Raw genomic sequence first — 20,591 nt, 5'->3', positions numbered from 1 at the left:
CGGGGTACTGCCAACCTGTGGAATTGACCTGAGCTTCAGTTTCCAGTTTTACTTATTTATTTTATTGATGAGTTTTAACTAAAATATCATCAAACACATATACTTTTAATTAATGTAGAAAATATTTCCAATTAAATATATATTGAACTATAAATGTGTATCATACATATGTTTGTATAATGCATTCTCAATACACAGATGTATGACAGGTGAATCTATCCATGAATAATCAGTTTAGAATAGAGACCAGCTAGATTAGAAGCTCAGTAAGAAGAGTAGAATTATGTGTGAAATCCTAAGATGTGGCTTGAGATAGGAAATAGGCCATTTTCTTGATTTGACAGAGGGCTCCATTGGAAAAATATGTGTGTGTGTGAAGTGGGACTTAATGGACATTTTGGAGAATCAGATGCAAGCAAAACTTAAAGTAAATTTACAAATTCAGGGCAGAGATATAAAGGAGTTTCTGGGAAAATAATTTAAATACACTTAAAAACTAATGCTAAAAATGTAAATTCACTGTGAAGAAATTTAAAATAATAATAATAGTTCTGTATTACATGGACAAGATTATAATTGTTAGAATTTTTACTGTTCTTGACCACTCACTTCATTTGAGCATGCATATTTAAGTTTCCAAATGTGTTTAAGACTGTGCTAGTTTTTGAAGGGTTCAGAAAGGTGAATAAGCTATTTAAACAATTAAGTATTATGCAAAGCGAATACTAAATAAGAGAAAAATGTGCTCTTGTACAGAAGAAAAATGATGTTTTATATAAATACAGCCAATTCACATTCTAAACAATAAAGTCAATAGAAAAGTACATGCTTTAGTTGAATTACCATACTCACTATTTACATAATGCCAAACAAATTTATCTTACATTTAAAATCAAATAGACACAATAAACTATTTTTTTTTTCTTTTCAAGTGTTTTTGAAGCACAAAATGTTTTCATTCTTTACTACTGTGTAGGAAATTCTGGAAAGATAGCAACATGTCATCTGCAGCCTAAAAATATGCAGCCCTAAAATACAGTGATAAAGCAACAGAAAGTGAAAATTAAGCCAAGTAGAAGAAGAGCACCTATAAAGATATATTGAATATACCTATAGAAAACCATAATTTTCTAGGTGTGTTTTATTATTTTTCTCACGTGAAGTTTTGAAGTCCAAAAGTGGCTGCCTGTATAAATTAACAAATAGAGAAGACACTTTTTTGACTAATTAATATACAACCACCCTTACATAAAATCCGCAATAAACTCACAGATGCTTGGGAATAACTGTTTTCTCCTTGATGGCATCTACAATTGCAGTAGATTGAATTTCACTTTATTGACTTAAATTTTTTCTTGCTCTGTTGTTACAAATCCAAGACATTGTCTTCTCTATTGAAAGGAAAAATGGCCATAATCTTAATTGTAATCAATGGAGGAAGTTATCAAAATCAGTTATGTTTCTATTTGTGTTAACAGTAGACATGATGATAAACTTAGCAATGTTTTCCTTCAGTGTCTTCATCTATCATATTCTTACCCTCTCTTGACAAAGACTTTTGAAAGTTGATTAATCTTGTGCTTCTATCCTGGTTGAGTAGACTGAGATTCTCAAAAGTAGTCAATTCCTGTATCCCTCAATTACTGACTTTACATTTACTTCTCTGGTAAGGTGATTTGTGTTCCTCTGATATCTCATTGTTGTCCTCAATTCAAAGTATAGACTTATTTATTAATGCACAGATTTCTTAGCTGCATTTACACTATTCTTCCCTAAACTGCCTTCATTTCTGAAAACATCTTCTCTCTTGAATTCTATAATATTGTTAATTCAGCATTTTTTCATTTATCTGTCCAGTGTTCATTTGACTATAAAGCTTCTTAAGATTAATATATATTTTCTGTGCTTAAATAGAAGTGACAGAAAGAAGTGAATTTATATAAATAAAATTGTTACTTCCATGATAGAAATAAATATCTAATACTTATCAGGTAGAGAGATGACACTTATTACAGATGGTGCTTGCAATCATACTTATGGATGTAAGTAAAGATTTCCTGGAGGGTGTAGCACAATCTTGTCAGAGGAAAATATTCCTCCTCAGTCATTTCCTGAATCCTAACAAGTTTTATACTGTCAATATATTTATGTATGTTCTGCCCAGTTTTTTAAAAGTCCATAAGTGAGGGTACACATGGAACCTATGCTGTGAGCTAAATCATACTTCTATTGTATATCTGTATTGTAGGTTACCACAATTCTAAAAAGATAAACTTTTCATTTTATTTTTTAATCGAGACAATATAGTACAATGAGATTTTTTCTGTTTATTGCCATTTATTGTTTTCTTTTTACGTTTGCAAGCAATACATGTTCATTGCAAACAACTAGAAAACATAAAAACATAAAGTAAAAATTAACAATCACCCATAATCCCATCCCCCAGAGATGTATTAATAGTTTTTGATGGTTTCTTTAAGATTTTCTATATATAGCATCATTTCATCTGCAAACAGTGACAATTTTGTTTCTTTTCAATTTGGATTCCTTTTTCTTATCTGATTATTGTGGCTAGGACTTCCAACACTATATTGAATAGAAGTGGTAAGAGTGAGCATCCTTGTCTTGTTTCTGATTTTAGAAGAAATGCTTTTTGCTTTTCACCAATTGAAGTTTGATTTTTGCTGTGGGTTTGTCATAAATGGCCTTTATTATGGTGAGGTATGGTCTCTCTATACCCACCCTGCTGAGAGTTTTTATCATGCATGGATGTTGAATTTGTCAGAAGTTTTTTCTGCATTTATTCAGATGATCATATGATTTTTATTCTTCAATTTGTTAATGTGATCTCTCACAGTATTTGATTTACAGACATTGAACCATCATTCATCCCTGTGATAAATCCCACTTGCTCATGATGTAGGATCCTTTTGATGTAGTGTTGAATTTATTTTGATAGTATTTTGTTGAGGATTTTTGCATCTATGTTCATCAGTGTAATTCACCAGCAGTCTTCATTTTTTGTGATATCTTTGTCTTATTTTGCTATTAGGTTGATGCTGGCTGCATTGAATGAGTTTGAAAGTGTTCCTTATTCTACCATTTTTTGGAATAGTTTGAGAAGGATAGGTGTTAACTCTTCTCTAAATGTACTGTAGAATTCATCTGCAAACAAACCTGGTCCTGGACTTTAGTTTGTTCAAAGTTTTTTGTTGTTGTTTTTACTGATTCAACTTCATACTGGTAATTGGTCTGTTCATATTTTCTATTTCTTCCTGATTCAGTCTTGTGAGATTGTACATTTCTAGGAATTTGTCCATTTCTTCTTGGCATATAATTGCTCATAGTAATCTCTTATGGTCCTTTGTATTTCCATGATATCAGTTGTATCTTCTCTCTCTTTCTGATTTTAATTATTTGAATTCTCTCTCTTTTTTCTTGATGAGTCTGGCTAAACTCATAAATGCTGTCTGTGTTTTCAAAGAACCACATCTTAGTTTTATTGATTCTTTTATTGTGTTTTTAGTCTTTTTCATTTATTTCTGCATTGATCTTTTATTATGTCTTTTCTTCTACTAATTTTAGGCTTCGTTTGCTCTTCTTTTTCTATTTTCTTCAAGTGTAAAGTTAGATTGTTTATTTCAAGTTTTCTTATTTTCCTGAGGTAGGCTTGTATTGCTATAAACTTCCCCCTTAGAACTGCTTTTGCTTCATCCCATAGATTTTAGATTGTTCTGTCTCCTTTTTCACTTGTCTCCAGATGTTTTTAAGTTTCCTCTTTATTCAGTGACCACTGGTTTTCTTAGTTGTTTATTAACCTCCATGTGTTTGTGTTTTTGGAGTTTTTTCCTTGTAGTTGATTTCTAGTTTCATGGTAGCGTGGTCAGAAAAGATACTTCATATGATTTCAGCATTCCTAAATTTATTGAGAATTGTTTTGTGACTTATCATGTGATCTATCCTAGAGAATGTTCCATGTGCACTTGAAAAGAATGTTTATTCTGCTGCTTTAGAATGGAATGTTGTGTATATATATACACATATTATATATATGTATTTATTTATTTATGAAGTTCATCTGCTTTAATGTGTTATTAAGGCCAATATTTCTTTATTGATTTTCTGTCTGGATAATCTGTCCACTGATCTATGTAGGGTGTTAAAGTCCCCTACTTATTATTGTGTTGCTGTCAATTTCTGCCTTTGTGTTAGTTAATGTTTGCTTTATGTATTTAGGTGCTTCTGTGTTGAGTGCATTTATATTTACAATTCTTATATCTTCTTTTGGATTGATCCCTTTATCACTATGTAATATCTTTATTTGTCTTTTGTTATAGTTTTTGTCTCAAAGTTTATTTTATCTGATATAAATATTGCTTCCCTAGCTTTCTTTATGTTTTCATTTGTATGGAATATTTTTTTCTATCACCTCACTTTCATTCTGTGTGTGTCTTTAGATCTGAAGTGTCTCTTTTATGCAACATATAGATGGATCTTTTATTTTTTTTAACTTTTCATTTTATATTGGGGTATAGTTGATTAACAATGTTGTGTTAGTTTCAGATGTACAACAAAGTGATTCAGTTATACATATACATGTGTCTATTCTTTTTCAAATTCTTTCCCTGATTAGGTTGTTACATAATAGTGAGTAGAGTTCCCTGTGGTATATAGTAGATCCTTGTTGGTTATTTATTTTAAATATAGCAGTATGTACATGTCAGTCCCAGACTCCCTAACTATCCCTTCTCCCCACCCTTCTCCCCTGATAACCATAAGTTCATTCTCTAAGCCTATCAGTGTGTTTCTGTTTTGTAAATAAGACCAATTGTATCATTTTTTTAGACCCCGAATATAAGCAATATCATATGATATTTCTCTTTCTCTGTCTGACTTACTAGATGGGTCTTGTTTTTTAATCCATTCAGCCACTCTGTGTTTTTAGATTCAATCACTTGGTCTATGTAAATTTAAAATGATTATTGATAGGTATGTACTTATTGCCATTTTGTTAATTGTTTTTGAGTCATTTTTATAATCCTTTTATTCCTTTCTTCTTTTCCTCTATTCCTTTTTGATTTAATGGCTCTCTTTAGTGTTATTTGTGGAATTTTTTCTCTTTTTTGTGTATCTGTTATAGTTTTTTGGTTTGTGGTTACCATGAGGTGTGTGTGTGTGCGCACGTGTGTGTGTGTGTGTGTGTGATTAGTTTAAGTTTATGATGTCTTAGGTTGGAACACAACCACCGTACATTTTTCTCTTCCTCCACTTTTAATGTTTTTGACATATTTTATATATTTTTGTTTTGTGTATCACTGAACTACTTATTGTAGATATAGATGATTTTACTGCTTTTATCTTTTACCTACCTACTAGCTTTATAAGCAGTTGATTCACTCTCTTTACTGTATATTTGCCTCTACCAATGAGATTTTTCCTTTTCTGACTTTCACATTTCTAGAGAAATATTTAGTATTTCTTAGAGAAATCCTCTTAACATTTCTTGTAAAGCCAGTTTAATGGTGCTGAACTCTTTTAGCTTTTGCTCATCTATAATGCTATTTATCTCTTCTTCAGTCTGAATGATAGTTTTGCTGGGTAGAATATTCTTGGTTTTAGGTTTTTCCCTTTTACTATTTTGAATATATTGTGGCACTTCCTTCTGGGCTACAAAATTTTTGCTGAAAACTCAGCTGTAGTCCTCTGGGAGTTCCTTTGTAACTAACTGGTTGTTTTTCCCATATTGCTTTCAATAGTCTCTCTTTATCTTTAATTTTGCCATTTTAATCATAATATGTCTTGGTGTAGTCCTCTTTGGATCGATCTCATTTCGGACTTTCTGTGATTTCTGGACCTGGATATCTTTCCTTTCCCAGATTAGGGATGTTTTCAGCTAATATTTCTTCAAATATTTTTTATGCCTCTTTCTCTCTCTTCTCCATCTTGGACCTCTGTAATGTGAATCTTAATATCCATGATGTTGTCTCAGAGGTCTCTTAAATGTCCTCATTTTTTAAAATCTTCTTTTTCTTTTTTCTGTTCATCTGGGTAATTTCTAGTACTCTGTCTTCCAGTTCAGTGATTTGTTCTTCTTTATTCTCTAATCTACTGTTGACTTCTTCTAGTGTATTTTTAATTTCATTATTATATTCTTCAGCTCTGTTTTGTTCTTATTCACATTTTTTAACTCTGTTAAACATCTCATTGTATTCATCAGTTCTTCTCCTGTGTCTGCCAAGCATTTTATGGTTATTACCTTGATTTTTTTTATCAGGTAGATTGTTCATCTCCTTAACTTAAGTCTTCTGGGGTTTTATCTTATTTCTTTTATTGGAAAATGTTCCCCTGTTATCTCATTTTGCCTTATTATATTTTTATTTCTATGTATTGTGTAGATTGGTTACATTTCCTGATCTTGGAGAAATGGCCTCATGTGGGAGATGTCATGTGGGGCTCAGCAATACCCTCCCCTCTGTTCATCAGAGTTATACTCTAGGGACGCCCCCTATGTAGGCTGTTTGGGCACTTTTGTTGTGGGGTTAAGTACTATCAGCATGCTGGTATGTGGAGTTGATCACTACTGGTTGGTTTCCAGATCATGCCTAATGCAAAGGCTGCGGGCAACTGGTGGGTGGAGCTGTGTACTGAGGTGGCTGCCTGCTGGTCTCAGAGACTGCTGGAGCTTTTGCTTCCCCATTAGTGGCCAGGACCAGAGCCTAAGATGGGGTCCCACGGCTGGTGTTTGTCCACTGGTGGAAGAGACCATGTCCTAGGGTGGCTGGCTGTTGGGCCCCCAGGAGTCCCATTGCTGGTGCCAGCCCACTAGTGGACAAAGCTTGATCCTGTTGACTGGCTGTGGGGTCCAATGGTGGGCAGTGCTGGGGCTCATCACTAATAAGCTAAGGAGAGAACTCTATAAAATGGCACTTCCCAGCACCAGTGTCCTCATTGTAGAATGAGCTTCCCCAAATGACTGTTGTCAGTGTCTATGTCCCCAGGGTGTGTCCTAGTTGCCTCCAGGAGGTTATCCAAAATCAGCAAGTGGATCTGACCCAGGTTCCTTTCAAACTAGTGCTGTTATGCTGGGTATTGGTGCATGTGAAGTTTTTGCATTTGCCCTTTAAGAGCAGAGTCTGTGCTTCTTACTGCCCTCTGTAAGAATTAGAGTGCAAGCTCCACTGGCCTTCAAAGCCAGATATATGGGGCTTGTATTCCCAGTACATTACCCAGGGGCTGGGAAGTCCAATGTAGGGTTTGAACCACTTGCTCTTTTGGGAGGAATATCTGCAATTGTGATCATCCCTTTGTTTCTGGGCTGCCTACCCAGGGATGTAGGTCTTGACTACCACATCTTTGCCCTTCCTGCCCAACTTGTTGTGTTTCCTTCTTTATATCTTTAGTTGTAGAAGATCTTTTCTGCTAGTCTTCAAATCATTCTTATTGATAGTTGCTCTGTAAATCATTGTAATTTTGGTATGTCTGTGGGAGGAAGTTGGGTCAGGATCTTCCTGGTTCATCGTCTTGGTCACTCTTTATTACAATGAGTTTTTTTTAATAAATTTATTATTTATTTATTTATTGGCTATGTTGGGTCTTCATTGCTGCGCATGGGCTTTCTCTAGTTGCAGCGAGCAGAGACTACTCTTCACTGTGGTGTGCGGGCTTCTCATTGAAGTAGCTTCTCTTGTTGCTGAGCATGGGCTTTCAGTGCAAGATCTTCAGTAGTTGTGGCACGTAAGCTCAATAGTTGTGGCTTACAGGCTCTAGAGCACAGGCTTAGTAGTTGTGGCACACGGGCTTAGTTGCTCCACAGTATGTGGGATCCTCCCAGCCCAGACATTGAACCCATGTCCTGTGCTTTGGCAGGTGGATTCTCAACCACTGTGCCACCGGGGAAGTCCTACAATGAGATTTTAAAGAAAGAATATATACCCTAACTCTGAGCTGCTAGTTTTCTTATCATGGGTTCCCATAGTTATGCTAAGAATTCTTTTTTTTTTCAGTTTTACATGTTTCTAATGTGTTCAAAATCATTATCTAAAATAACCTTGTCTTTTCACTTTGAATCTATTATGAAATAGACTTATTTCTAAGAATGGACGCCTACGTCACTTAGACTAACCAGCTGGCAGATAACAATGAGATCTTTTGATTCAATATTTTAAAAAACCTACTGAAAACATCATTAATCTAACATATCTTTGGAAAGAACATGGGCAAGATAAAAATAAATATTCACTTGAACTGAAACCATACTTTGGGGAAATTTTCTTTTAGAAAATGCTGTCATTTATAAAAGTGATGGGTGATAATCTTGGTATATCTCTCTACTCTTTTGGGCTAAGATAAATAAAATTGGAGTCTAGAGCCCCCAAGTATTTTGAGCCTACCTATGTTTGAATGCGATCCTAAAAGACTACAGCCTTGTAGTAAAATGAAATAGTGATAGATCATCTCTATAGGAACTAAAACCTAGTTTCAATGATCTCAATCCCCTTAATAACTTAAGATGATCTGGTACTGTTACTTCCCTTAAGCTCCAGAAAATATACTTTCCATATGTAGCTATTATTCAATACCTGGAATAATCTCACTATTTTGCTCATATAATATTTAGAACTTAACTTGAAATAACCAGGCTTCCTAAGATATGAGAAAACAAAAGAAACAAGTAAAATTGAAATAGTTATGTAGTCTCCTAATAACTGAATTTGAGAAACATTAATATTACTGTAACTATGCTTAATATGTTTCAACAGACAACACAGATAACTTTTCAGAAACCTTAAAACAATAAAAAAGAACAGGACTTTCTGGTTTCCATTTCCACATGTAAGGAGTTGGAAATCACTAGTCCATTCTAACAAGTAAAAACCTGAACAGACTAAAATATCAACTCAGATCTGTAAGAGAGGTGAGGACACAGAGCAAACCTTTGCTCCCAAGATTGAAGAGCCAGGTGAGTACAGGAAGTCATGGCCTAACTGAACAGAGATTTACCAGTAGAAACCTCTGTGGGAACCAGTTTACAGATTGGGAAACCTGGACTATAATTGATGAACTCCTGTAAGTTCATTGTGCACAACTCTGAGAAATAAAACTCCAGGGGAACCCAGTCAGATGGAGGTGCCTCACAGTATTGTAAGATTTACCTGCAGCAACTCTACCAGATTCCCACAGTAAATATTGGAGAAAAATTTCCTCAGGCTTTCTGCCACTGGAAGGAAAAAGGACTATTTTAAGATATATCAGAACACTCTGTTCTTAACAAGGCCTGCCTTCAGAGGAAATTAGTTAACCAGAACCTAACCAGTTGGGGAATTATCAGACCCTAAATGATCTGGAGAAGGAAAATGCCCACAGTAGCCAAATATAGATTAAAAGTAAATGATGGCCAATCCACAAATGGGTGGAAGACCTAAATAGACATTTGTCCAAAGAAGACATACAGATGGCTAACAAACACATGTAAAGATGCTCAACATCACTAATCATTAGAGAAATGCAAGTCAAAGCCACAATGAGGTATCACCTCACAACAGTCAGAATGGCCATCATCACAAAATCTAGAGACGATAAATGTTGGAGAGGGTGTGGAGAAAAGGGAACTCTCCTGCACTGTTGGTGGGAATGTAAGTTGGTACAGCCACTATGGAAAACAGTTTGGAGGTTCCTTAAAAAAATAAAAATAGAACTACCATATGATCCAGTAATTCCACTACTGGGCATATACCCAGCGAAAACCATAATCCCAAAAGAAACATGTACCATAATGTTTATTGCAGCACTATTTACAATAGCCAGGACATGGAAGCAACCTAAATGCCCGTCAGCAAATGAATGGATAAAGAATATGTGGCACATATGTACAATGGAATATTACTCAGCCATAAAAAGGAATGAAATGGAGCTATGTGTAATGAGGTGGATAGACCTAGAGTCTGTCATACAGAGTGAAGTAAGCCAAAAAGAGAAAAACAAATATTGTATGCTAACTCATATATATGGAATCTAAAAAAAAAGTGGTACTGATGAACCCAGTAACAGGGCAAGAATAGGGATGCAGATGCAGAGAATGGACTGGAGGACACAGGGTTGGGGGGATGCGAAGGGGAAGCTGGAACAAAGTGAGAGAGTAGCATAGACATATTTACAACTGTAAAATAGATAGCTAGTGGGAAGTTGCTGTATAAAAAAGGGAGATTAGCTTGATGATGGGTGATGCCTTAGAGGGCCAGGAAAGGGTGGGAGGGAGGGGGTATGGGGATATATGTATAAATACAGCTGATTCACTTTGGTGTACCTCAAAGGCTGGTACAAGAGTGTAAAGCAATTATACTCCAATAAAGAGCTTAAAAGTAAAGAAAAAGTAAATGATGGAAGAAAATAGATGATGCTTACACTAATCAAAAGAAAAAGGAGTAGCTATATTAACTTCAGACAGAGAAGACTTCAAAAGAAAGTTATCAGGGATAAACAAGCACATTATATAATGGTAATACAGAAATTCTCCAGGAAGTTGTAACAGTTCTTAACATGTATGCACCTAACAACAGAGCCTCAAACTTCATGAGGCAAAAATTCATAGAACTGCAAGAAAATATGGATTAATTCAGTATCATAGTTGGAAACTTCAAAACACTTCTCTTAGAAATGGACAGATTCAGTAGGCAGAATATTAGTCTTCTGTGGTAAAGGACTTGGACTGGGAAGTATAGCTTTTTCATTCAGTGTGTAAATGTTGAGTCTTTTTTCTCAGTAGCTTCCATTTCTTGGCCACACATTTATCTTGTCTTAAAAGCTCTGAGTTTGGAGGAAGTTGTTCTTAGCTTCTGAAAACATGTGGGGTTTCTGTGTGTGAGAGCTTAGTCTCTGGTAGACAGGGGACACATCTATGGAGTGCTCAGCCTTATTTATGATACATTTATAACTGAATATGGTGTTTTAATTTGTGTAGAATAGTTAGAATATTCTAATAAAGTTGTGAAACTTTATTAGAATATTAATAAAAATTGTTTTAACTTGCATTTCCCTGATGACAGATGACGTGGAGCATCTTTTCACGTGCTTATTTGCCATCTGTATATCTTCTTTGGTATAAGGTGATTTTGATAAGGGGGGAAGCTGTGCGTGTGTGGGAGCAGGGGGTATATGGGAAATCTCCACTACTCCCTCTCAATTTTGTTGCAAATCTAAAACTGTGCTAAAAAATAAAGTATTAGAAAAGAGAACACTTCAAACCAAACGAGACATGTAAAAAAAAGGAAATAATTGAGTCTAACAGATGATTTTTATAGTAGATTTACCACAACTTCTCAAGAAAATTTGAGAAAAGAACAAAATTGACCACAGAAGGAAAAAGTATAAAACGTAAAAATATAAGAGTTAGATATAATGTGTATTAGTCTGTTAGGTTTGCTGCAATAAAACACCACAGACTGGGTGACTCAAACAATATTTCTCACAATTCTGGAGCCTGAAATTTCAGGATCATGATGTTGGTAGGTTTGGTCTTTCCTTAGCCTGCAGATGGCCACCTACTCACTGGGTCCTCATGTGGCCTTTCCCCTGGTATCGCTTCCTCTTATTATAAGGACACCAGTCATATTGAATATAGCCTCACACTAACAATCTTTTTTAGCTATAATTGCTTCTTTAAAGGTCTTGTCTCCAAATATAGTCACATTGAGGGTTAAGTCTCCGACATAGGAATCTGGGGTAGGTGTCACAGTTTAGTTCATAACAATATGAAAAAGTCAAGCACATTTGTAATTAGAGTTCAAGGAAAAGAAAAGAAGCAAAATGTGATAAAAAATGTTGGAAGAAATAATAGCTAACAATTTTCCAAAACTGAGAAAAAGCATCAGGTAGTAGTTCCAAAAAGCATTATAAAGATCCAAGCAAGATAAATCAAAGATAATACCTCCTATGTATATCATATTAAAATATCTGAAAATCAAAGCAAATAGAAAATTTAAAAATTAACCAAAGGTCAAGAATACATATATTACCTTAACATGACCGGAAGCTATACTAATAGCATCCTTCTCCACAGAAATAGTAGATGCCAAGAAAAACAAAAACAAAAAACAAACAAACAAACAAAAAACAGAGTGGTAGTTTAAGTATGTTAAAGTAAAATAAGAATTCTGTGCTTAGTAAAAGTATCCTTCGAGAATTAAGTATGATATATATTGGGTTGGCCAAAATGTTCCTTTGGGTTTTTGTATGCTCTTATGGAGAAAAACAAGTGAACTTTTTGGCCAACCCAATGTATTACATAGCAAACAAAACCTGAGGGAATATATTACACAGAGACTTATCCAGAAGGAAACTCAGATAAATAGTAAATACATAGATATAAAATGAGTATGGATTGGACTAAAAAAATGATGCCTTAAGGTTTTAAAAAAAACAGGTAAAAATACATGTAGCCTATCAGATTTAACAAGTTATATGGATTTAAAGTATTCCAAAGTTTTTGTATTATCTGAAAAGTTATAAAAGTAACAATATGTATTAGATTCTTAAAACCGAGGCTGCATGTTTAAATTCTATGGTAATCATTTAAAGAATAAATCTTTGTTTGAAAGATCTCTCAATATGAAATCTCTTATATGAAAGACTGCTGCTAAGCCTTCTTGACCTTCTGAGTAGATAATTCATGTTTTGTATTTCAGAACCATCCAAAGTTCGAGGATTTTGTGGCTTTGCTTTTGATGTAATATCTAAGAATCCACTGCCAGATCACAAAAGCACAAGCAAAAAATTTGGAGGACTTAATACACAAATTTTAATCACATTAATAGAATGAATGATTAAAAAAAAAAACACATGGTCATTTCAATTGAAGTAGAAAAAACATTTGATAAAACCAGCACTCTGTAATTTGGTGTATGATATGATATGATATATGATAGAAATACCTATCAATCTAGGAATAGAAAGTAACTTCTTCAATCTGATAAAAGGAATTTAGGGAGAAACCTACAGCTAATATTATACTCAGTGGTGTAAAACTGGAAGTCTTCCCCCTAACAGCAAGAATAAGACGAAAGCTGAAATAGCTATATTAATTATAGAAAAAACCAACTTCACAATTAAGAAGATTACTAGGGATAAAGAGGGCATTGCATAATGAAAAGTGTTAATTCTCCAAGAAGACATAAAACCTCTAAAGATTTATGTATCTCACAATAGAGATCAATATACATGAGATAGAAACTGATTAAACAGTGAGACAAAATAGTTAAAATGCACTGTTATAGTGGATTATATTATATCATTTTTATACTAGTTTGAGAGTTTACTGAGTACCTTATATCACTGTTAACAATTTATAACCCAATATTATTATTAATTCATTAAAATAATCATATGAGTTACATGTTATTGATATTCCCATTTTACAGACAATTAAAGGGAGCCACAGGGAGCTTAAGTATGTCCCTAACAAGCAGCTAGCAAGCTGGGCAAGATGTGTTAGCATCAGACTGCTATGAAAGAAATTATTTAGAAAACTCCCTTGATAAAAATAATACAACTAAACGACTCCCTAGCCTGAATTGTGACTCTCTAGTTACAGAGAGGGCTTATTCAATACGTTTAAAGGAAATAAGAGTAACTTGAGGAGTGAGTGTCATGCGTATGTTAAATCTTAAACACACCCCTCATATTTTGGACATGCACAGATTTTTGGAAGTCTAATATAGAATTGAAAAATTGTTCATTTGAGCATGTGTGCATGTGGGGATTTGTTAATTTTAGCTGGTTGACTGTTAAAGGCTATGATAGCATTTAGAAATGTTGAGTGAGTACTGGAAATACAGAGCCAAGGTGCATGGTCAGGCCTGGAAATAATGTTTTGAATTTTCCCCACCTATTCCTATATTCATGGAAGTAGATTAACTTTTTCAGAAGAGAAAAATAAAATAAAAGTAGATGGCCATGGTTCAGCATCTTGTAGTAAAATAACACTTAAGGGTGGAAGGAAGGCTTATGTAAATAGTATGGCAAAAGAAATGAGGGATGTCTATAAAGTTTACAATAAGAAACCACAAAAAGGCAAACTTTTGGGGTGGAATGAAAGAATGCCTATGTTCAATACTGCAGAGAAGGATAATATAAGAATGGAAAATTACTGTTATGATTGGCTTTAACACCCTTAATTGTCCTAAGGTAAGGAGAGAATGTGGGGAGGGTGCTGTGAGAAATCAGAAATAGTCAGCTTAAGCTACTTTTGTGAGAAAACAGACTGAAAAGAAAGAAAATTCAGTAGCTGAGAGGAGGTGCAGACTGGAGCAACTTCAGCCTATTTAATTTATAACTGAAGGTTTGCGATTGTTGTTATATAACATTCTTGGACCCCTTGTCTTAATTTATATAAATATTATCGACATACGGAGAGAAAACTTCATATTCAGTGCAATACCAGCAAGATAAAAATACTCCGAATTAGCCACGGTTGAATATTAAAGAAATACTTAACTCAGCTGTCCTCTGAGAAAGAAACAGATGAATCCTAACCTCCCTTATATCCCTGCCAAGTGGAATGCTAGAGCTTTTATGGTACTTATAAGGGTTCTTCTTCCAGAAACAATGGCATTGCTAAATGAGTGGATCTATTAAATGAATTCCTAAACCTTCTTTATGTAGGCACATCAAGGGAAAGCATATAAAATTGCATTGTAGTACTACAGAATTACAATCTTTGTAGAACCACAAAAGAAATACAAACTTTTATAATACAAATTGACTCCATCTTTTTGAGCCTTCAAAATGGGTATAAAGTGCCTTATTTACAAACGTTTCAAATTTGTATTCTTAGTCTAGGAATTCAGTAGCTAGAAAAGTCATTACATTTGGAATCTGATGTTTGCTATCACATTACATTTTGTACTTCCTAAACATACCAACATTAGTTATTTTTGCTTGCACATTGATATAATAGTTTTAACTAATACTCACTTCTGGAAGGTAATGTTAAATATGTCCGTGCACTATTAGGCATTTAACACACTGAGATGCCCAGAAGGAGTAAAATACTAAAAATTTTTTTCTCTATTAAGAAAACCCCAAATACTTCTGGATATTTACCTTAAAAAGTTGAAAGCAGGATCTTGAAGAGATATTAGCACTCCCATATTCATTGCAAGCACTATTCGTAATAGCCAAGATATGCAAATAAATGTCCATTGATAGATGAATGGATTAAAAAAGTAGTATATACATAATATCCAATACTTTTCAGCCTTAAAAAAGAAGGAAATTCTGTAATATGTGACCACATGGATGAACCTTGAGGGTGTTATAAGTGAAATAAACTAGTCACAGAAGGACAAATACTGCATGTTTCCACTTATACAAGGTACCTAAAATAGTCACACTCATAGAAACAGATGGTAGAATGGCAGTTTCGGGGAGCTGGGGTAGGGGAGGGAGAAACAAGGAGTTGCTAATCAACAGGTATAAAATTTCAGTTATGCAAGATGAATAAGTTCTAGAGATCTACTGTACAACATTGTGCTTACAGATAATGCTGTATTTTACATTTAAAAATTTGTGAAGAGCATAGGTCTCTTGTTAAGTGTTCTTAACAACAATAAAATTAAAAAAAAATTCCCAGGGATAATGTAAATATTTCAAAACCCAATTCCCATTTTCAGTGGAATATCTTTTTATTGTAGGCAAACTAATTTCAACTTTGCTAATCAGAACTGGTTAACAAGAAGTGACAGTTATGACAGATGTCCTAGTAAGACCCATACTTGCAGAGGTGATAATAAACTCTCCAGAAAGAGCTGTTTCCTATTTGTGGAGATTTTAGGAGTTCAATGATCTGAGTCTTTTGGAATATTCCTTCTAAAATGAAAAAAAAAACCAAACAAGGTATTTTACATTATGCTCCTTTACCACTAAGAAATACACCCAGTATGTCTTTTCCAGTTAAAGTATAGCTTTGCATTCCCCTTCTCCCTTAGTTTAGTTCTATTGATATTTATTACTGATATGTTTCTTCTCTCAAGCACTAATCATTTTTTAATAAAAATGATCCTTCACCTTTTTCCCCTTATAATATCACAAAAATCTTGAGAAAAAAACAGTGTGAACTCTAACACTTACTTCCCAGATTTCACAATCTCAGAAACATAACTCTAAATTTGAAACAATAATAGAAACTTAATCAATGCCTTTCCTAACAGCTAATTCCTTTTATATAGCTATTATAACTTTGGATATGGTTATATATAACTATTATAACTAACTCCTCATAGTAATATACTTGTTTATAAGTTATGATGTGTCACCATACCTTTATCCTTATTAGGAATGGAGCCATTCAAGTCCTATCACTTTATTAAAGTACATATGCCCTGCAGTTTAAAATATATATCTTTCTAAAATATAATACACTTATTATTGCTTTTTATATTTAAGACATTTTAACACATTGCAAAAAGTACAATTTTTAAGAGGCTTTCACATGAACTTTCCATGTTCTTCTGGATTTATGCATTTTGGAAATATGTGTTCCCAGAATATATGAGTACATGCTCATTTTCCCAGCAGTATCAACTTCTACTGAAAGTTTGGGAAAATGCATTAATATTAAAAATCCAGATATATTATTTAAGGTGATTGCATCAATGTTAAAATATGACTTCAAATACATTTTATGCTTACCAATATTACTTTGAGCTGTAGACTCAGACCCCAGAGGAACAAGTTCACTCTCCTCATTATATATCTGAAATCAAAGTTTCTGAAGCAAATTTTAGATGCCTGTACATGTATGAAAATCCAGTACTTCATGCTTTTTCTTCTTTTTGGGAAAAAGAAAAAGTATTACAGTGTGACTCCATGAGCTTATGCTGTCTGTTACCTGAATCTATACTATATCCAATGTTAAAAATGTAAATTTCCATAAAGTTAATAATAATGCTTATGAAGACAACTTTTTAAAATGTCTCCTAGTGTTCACGCCTATGTGTAATCCCCTCCTCTTTAGTGTGGAGATTGATGTAACTCTTCTGAAGGCAGAAAATAACAGAAGTAATGGTGGATACGTATATGCATAACGTGTGTGTACATGCACATGCACATAGTGGAGTTAGTATGGAACAAAGTGCTGAAGTATTGTAGTGTCATAGTGGTAATAACAAAAGCTACAAAAAGTTATATGCATTTTATACAAAAATGAACCAGATATATGAGCAGCATCTATTTTCAAAATCTGTTGTTGAAATGTTGATACACATGCATTGCAACATCTTTTAGGTAATTTTCAAGCATTTGTCTTTCATTGTTCTATAAATCTTCTCTTGCCAAAGGGATCAGTTGGGATTAGAGGTTTATCCTAAGGCTAAAATACAAAGCAAAAGGCCAAGAGTAGAGTCTTACCTTTCAGGATCTGCATCTAAGCAGCAGTTCCAGATGCCTCTGCTTTGTGAGTTTTCCTCCATCTGAATGTGGTTCTACTATTTAAAAGAACAGTACTTACTTTTTGACATAACATAGCCCTAGTGCAAGGTAACTACCTATCATGTGCTATTACAAAGAAGTACTTTTCTGTTGTAAGAAAAGTGGCTATTTTAGACTTACTGAGAGAGATTACATGGATTTCCAGCTTGATGCCTACCTAAGGGATTTTAATGATGCTTTTTATTATAAAAGAAAAGAAAAAACACTAATTTTAAAACAGTACATTTATTACTAGCTCGGACATAGATAATTTATCCCTTAGCAATACTGTTTTCCTTTCTATATAAAAGCTTTAAATACATGGTTATTTTAATTGTTCAAAAAGACATTGATAAAGTATAAGGATACTTTTGAAATCATTTGAATAGTTTGGGAAAGGAATTTCTTACACAGTAGTTGAACAGGAGACTTTTTTTAATGTACTTTTCATAAGTAAAAGTTATATTTATTATGAGTTTGTCATAAATGGACTTTGTAGCGCTTATTGAATTCACAGACTAATGAATGTGTAACTTCATAATTAAACCTCAGGAAGTCCTCATTTAAATGTATATTAATATGCTTAAAATCACATTCTATCCTTTAATAGTGTCAAAGGTTTAACAAAATATTTTATTAAAATTCACAGTATTAAAATGTTTTTATTTATTCAAGTCTGTTTTGATTCTTATATGAGAAAGTCAAAATAGTGACAATCCTAGGCAAAATGCATATTAAGCTAAATCTTTACTGATCAGCATTTTACTATAATTCCCTCTAACGTAGGCTTTCTTGGAACTCAAGACTTAACATGCTTTATGCCACAAAATTACTCCAGATATGCTGTTTCTGTACAATGTGAAGGATTTTATTTCTATCATCCCCACCATCAATCTTTACATTCATTCTGAATCTGTTTGGGTACCTGTGATTATCAATGCCCACTTGTACATGCTAATTAATAATATGGGAAAGTGTATTATTTTAACTTGAAGTGATGTACCTCTGCTATGGAAGAATATTCTGTCCCTTGAAAAATTAATGTATTTTCATTAATCACTTAAAATAATAAATACTTTACCTTTTCCCAAAATAACAATATCAAAAACTTGTTCAGCACCTTACATTTCACAATACAGTTTCCATATATTATCTCCTTTAATTCACAGGGCAACCAACAGGTGGGCAGAGACACTAACATGCTATTTTTATAAATGAGGAAAATGAGTGCAGAGAGCTTTATTGATGGGCTATAATGTTCATACATCTAGTGAGTGCAAACTCTAAAATGCAAAAATGTGTTTTCTGATTCTGTGCCTGGTATGCTTTTCACTGTAAGTGCAACTATTGGATGAAATAACAGTATGTGGTTAGCATTTAAGATTAAATATGAATGAGGTATAAAAATTAGCATAGAGGATGAGGATGACAGTTTAAAAAGTAAATAAAATATTTTTGATTTCTAATAAACTGCAGATGGAATACTATAAAAGTGACATTAATAATTGATATAGGAGCTGTCAGGAGGACTCGGAGGCCTCAGGTCAGTGGTGGGAGCCCAAAGGCATCATGGACAAATGTAAAGAAAACTGCATCTTGGGGCTGAAGACTACAGTTCCACTTGGTGATGGCCCAAAACGTGTTCTGGTGACTCAGCAATTTCCTTCTCAGAATCCTGTGTCTGCGAACAGTGGCCAGGCTCAGCGGGTCTTATGTCCTTCAAATTCCTCCCAGCATGTTCCTTCACAAGTGCAAAAGCTTGTCTCCAGCCAGAAGCCAGTACAGACCCTGAAGCAGAAGCCGGTGCAGGCCGCCAGCACCCCTCGTCCTGTCTCCAGGCCTCTGAGAAATACCCAGAAGAGTGAGCAGCCCCAGCCACCAGCACCTGGAAGTAATACTGAAAAGAAAGAGGCATCAAAATAGAAAAATGAAGAATCAAAAAAAAGGCAGTGGGTGTTGGAAGATTTTGAAATTGGTCGCCCGCTGGGTAAAGGAAAGTTTAGTAATGTTCATTTGGTGAGAGAAAAACAAAGCAAGTTTATCCTGGCTCTTAAAGTATTATTTAAAGCTCAGCTGGAGAAAGCAGGAGTTGAGCATCAGCTGAGAAGAGAAGTAGAAATAGTCCCACCTGAGGCATCCAAATATTCTCAGACTGTATGTTTATTTCCATGATGCTACCAGAGTTGACCTAATTCGGGAATACGCACCCCTCAGAGCTGTCTACAGAGAACTTCAGAAACTGTCAAAGTTCGATGAGCAGAGAACTGCTACTTATATCACAGAATTGGCAAATGCCCTGTTTTACTGTCATTCAAAGAGAGTTATTTATAGAGACATTAAGCCAGAGAACCTGCTTCTTGGATCATCTGGAGAGCTTAAGATCGCAGATTTCGGGTGGTCGGTACATGCCCCATCCTCCAGGAGAACCACGCTCTGCGGCACCCTGGACTACTTGCCCCCTGAAATGATTGAAGGCCAGATGCACGACGAGAAGGTGGACCTCTGGAGCCTTGGGGTGCTTTGCTATGAATTCCTAGTTGGGAAGCCGCCTTTTGAGGCCAACACATACCAAGAGACCTACAAAAGAATATCGCGGGTGGAATTCACTTTCCCCGACTTTGTGCCCTAGGGGGCCATGGACCTCATCTCCAGACTGCTGAAGCACAATCCCAGCCAGAGGCCGACCCTCAGAGAAGTTCTGGAACACCCCTGGATCACGGCGAATTCAAAACCACCCAGTAGTCAAAAAAAAAAAAAAAAAGAATCAACCAGCAAACAGTATTAAGAATCTTTGGGGCAGAAATCCTCGAGCCAGGGCTGCTGATGGCCTGCCCGGAACAGCTGCTGGCACGCCTGCCTGCTGCCCGCCCTCGAGACGCTGCTGGAGACGCTGCTTACGAGCAGGCGGCGCTCGGCCCGCCATGCAGAGCTCCACCTCCGCAGACAGGACTCTGCCGTGGGAGTAGCCACGAGGATCGTGCTGATTAATAACTCCTATGGTGATATAATCAGTCCGGAGGCAAGGTTCAAGTGCAGCCGCCCTGCAGCCTGTCTTGAGTAAGGTGTCCTTGTTGAAGATGGACTCGGAGCCCGGCTGTGGGGAAGGTGGCTGTTTGGTCCCAACTTGACCC

At 35.0% G+C, this 20,591-nt stretch overlaps 1 pseudogene; it reads left to right on the top strand.

Moving 5' to 3' along the window:
- Positions 1 to 19,019: 19,019 nt before the first annotated feature.
- Positions 19,020 to 20,245, top strand: LOC130854308 (aurora kinase A-like; annotated as a pseudogene).
- Positions 20,246 to 20,591: the final 346 nt, after the last annotated feature.

This window comes from Hippopotamus amphibius, chromosome 5 (genome assembly GCF_030028045.1).
Source record: "Hippopotamus amphibius kiboko isolate mHipAmp2 chromosome 5, mHipAmp2.hap2, whole genome shotgun sequence".
NCBI lineage: Eukaryota > Metazoa > Chordata > Mammalia > Artiodactyla > Hippopotamidae > Hippopotamus > Hippopotamus amphibius.
The sequence above is the reverse complement of the archived record's forward strand: the minus strand, read 5'-3'. Positions and strand labels throughout refer to the sequence as shown.